We start from the raw sequence: 3429 nt of genomic DNA, 5'->3' as shown, positions 1-3429 counted from the left end.
ATTCTCTGTCTGGACTCCCTTCGTTGCCTGTGGGTTGTCGACTCCTCAGTAACGCTTACTCCTTTATTTCTTCCAATGGCCACGTGCCCATCACCGTGCCTTGTCATGTGATGCCCACTACACTGCTCAGACACCGCTGAACCACTCCAAGCTGGAGTCATCTTTTTTCAGTCATGATTAGGATGGACATTATTTAGCCCGTGTTCTTTCTTTTATGAAAGATGACAACCAATCAAATTATGCTACTCCCTGCTCTAATCCCAGAAATTTCGTGTAACTCATACCCTAAAACTTGCCCTCCTGACTATGGGATACAGGCCCTATAGGATTTGTCCCTCCCCAGCTTTTGAATGTCAATACCCACGCTCTTCCTCTTGTAATTTTGCTTCACCCACATTGGCCTGCTTGCTCCTTGAACTTACAGGCATGGAGCCTTTGTGTTTTAGGCCCCTACTGCCAAGTCTGCAACCATCCAAGATCCTCTCCCAGCCACCGTCAGTCAGGTCTTAGCCCAAATCATCTGTTTGTCATTGTCTGTGACCATCCAGTTTGAAGAACCCTGGCAGTGACCACGCAAGGTCACCAGGCAATCACCTTGTTTCTTCATTACTTTTGTCCTTTATCGCCATGTGAAACTATCTTGAATTGTGGGTGGCATTGTGTCTCTCAAGTTCATAATAAAGTCCTAACACTTAGTGCCTCAGAAGGGGACTGTGTTTGGAGATAGAGCTTTTCAGGACATGATTAAGGTCCCTTTCTCATTTCTATATTTTCTGTATATATCCCTAAAAACCTCAGAAATACAGTGTGCATATGAATCAGTGTTTATTACAGAAGATGGAGGATGTTAACTTTTTTGCCAAATTATGATACTCTTGAAACTTTATTTTGTCCCTTTGTTTGGGAAAAATTAGATTCATACAATAAAAATTGTATCAGTGTTTAAAAAAAGAGGTGATTAAGGTAAATTACCCCCCCCCCCCCCCCCGAGGTGGGCCTTAATCCAATATAACTGCAGTCTTTATAAAAAAGAGATTAGGACACAGACAGATATACAGAGAAAAGACCATGTGAAGACATGTGAGAAGGCAAGTCAAGGAGACAAGCCTCAGAAGAAACCAACCGACTAACATCTTGATCTGGGACACCTGGCCTCCAGAACTAGAGAAAATAAGTTTCTGTTGTTTAAGTCACCCAATCTGTGACATTTTGTTATGATAGCCCTAGCAAACTAATACTCCTTGTTCTTTGTTTTTTTCCCTTCTCTTAATACAGTATAAGTTCCATGAAAGCAGCAACTATACCTGTCTTATTCGCCCTTCTATCTTTAGTGCCTATAACAATTCCCAGCACTTAGTAGGCTCTCCACCCCTATTTCTAACTAATTGGATGATGCAACCAGAGACCTGACCCTTTGTTGTTCAAGTTATCTTTGGCTCTGCAAATATTTTCATTATTTATTAACTTGAAAAATAACCAACCCATTGCCTAAAGAATTGATTCAAAACTTAGTCACGGGTGCCAGAGCTTAGACCTTCTCACCCTATTTTTACACAATTATGGTTCATTAATTCTCCAGTTCTTCAACACCCTCTCTTCTCAGTTCCTCTGTTTGTTTCTAGACACTTCTCTAGCCTCAGTCCTGTGTTTTCCTCCCCTGATGCCCTTTGTGCCAGGTCTGGGAAGCTGGTACCACAGGTGGTTTCCATTACCTGAACCTGCCACAAAATCCATCAGCTTCTGTGCACCAATGAGAGAAGCTGGCACCCACACAGGGAAATACTGAGTTCAGAAAGAGTTGGAGACAAAGTGCGTTCTTATACTCACCTTGCTTCTTAGCAGATGAAATGTTAACTGCTGATAGCTCTAATTGTACCAGCACTCTCGTAAGTGGGATCATTTGTTTCTCCGATGAACATTTATTGTGCCCTATTAGTACCCTCTGGGCCATAGGTGGGGCCCCAGGAATACCACCAGCCTTATGCTGCTTATTCTGTTTGCTCCCCCCAGATCGCTCTGTTCCACACGAGGGAGGCTGACTCCTGCTACCTGCATCTCTCCAGGTCCCCACTGGCGGCTTTCTGTCCGAGTTCATACAATGGGTGGCATGAGAAAGCAGAAAGAGAGAGATGTCAGGGTATTTGCTGCCACCCAGGTTTACAGCCCCCACCGGGAGGCTTCCCCAGGCTACCCACCACCCAGGGTGGCAATGGCTTCCCACTCTTGCTGATCTCTGGGTGACTTACTTTCTTGTGTTTGATCTTATGATCCTACCCATGGTTCTAAAAGTAGTTCTTCTATTGAAGTTTTTATAACTCAACCATCTGACAGTGACTTCTGTTTCTTGCCTGGACTCTGATTGATAGATTTTATATAATTTGTTTAACTTCAATATTTAGGAATGATAGAACTTTGGTGTCCTCATGCTACAGTGGCTTTGGGGATAATCAAGGGTGTGGTGCTCAGGCTCCAGTCACTATGGTGGTTGGTTCTGAGGGACCACCTGTACCTGGTAGATTTGGTGTATCACTCCCTGCTTGGTTGTTCTGCCATCTTTCACTTTTGTTGCCACTGTTGCCACTGCTCCTGATGAAGCAAGTGCAGGGGTGGTGGAAACATAATTAGGGGGTAGAAACAACATGTGCCTAGGTTGGATGTGGTAGATTGGAGGTGGCCTAGCAGAAAGGAAGAGGGCCTAGAGAGCAGCTGAGTTGCACTGCGGCTACTTAGGAGAGAGGTGCTTGTAGAGTTAGGCTATGCTCTGCTTACAGAACTGGAAGAGTTCACAGCTTCCCACAATGGTGCATTTGCTTATCATCTATCTTTTTGTGCCTGAAAGAAATTTTGATAGTTTATTAGAATAACTCATGCTTGGAATTAGATTGTTGTTGGGGATGGTTATAATATTTACAAGGTTTTTAATGGGCTGTCTGCTTTATTTTTCATAATACTGGTAGTGGTAGTAGTGGTGTGTCTGGTTGAATGTCAGCACTCTTTTTATGGCTCTTCAGATATTAGATGACATAAACTTAGAGCAGAAGGCAGCTGGGGGAAGACAGTTACACAGGAAATACAGAAAAGGAGGGAGAGAAAGTCTAATAAAGTGGGGCACAGACCCAGAGAAGATGATGTCAGCCAAGTTTCTATGAGGTGTACTGGACATACTCCGAGAGGGGAAGTTTTGTGTGTTGTGCTTGGAGTTGCTTGTCCTAAGTGCCTCTAATAATTTGGAATTTCACTGCAGTCTGATTTTTTTGAATGATTATCTCTATAAATCATGTTTTTTTTTTCCAGAATGAAGTGTTATATGAAATTTAACACTGAAGTTCTTATAGCTTAATTATTTTTTTTAAATATTTTTATTGGGGAATTGGGGGAATGGAAACATTGCTGGGGAATTGGGGGAAGGGGAACAGACAAGTTGCTGTC

The sequence above is a fragment of the Hipposideros armiger genome, unplaced genomic scaffold (genome assembly GCF_001890085.2).
Source record: "Hipposideros armiger isolate ML-2016 unplaced genomic scaffold, ASM189008v1 scaffold_263, whole genome shotgun sequence".
In the NCBI taxonomy this organism is placed as follows: Eukaryota; Metazoa; Chordata; class Mammalia; order Chiroptera; family Hipposideridae; genus Hipposideros; species Hipposideros armiger.
The sequence above is the reverse complement of the archived record's forward strand: the minus strand, read 5'-3'. Positions refer to the sequence as shown.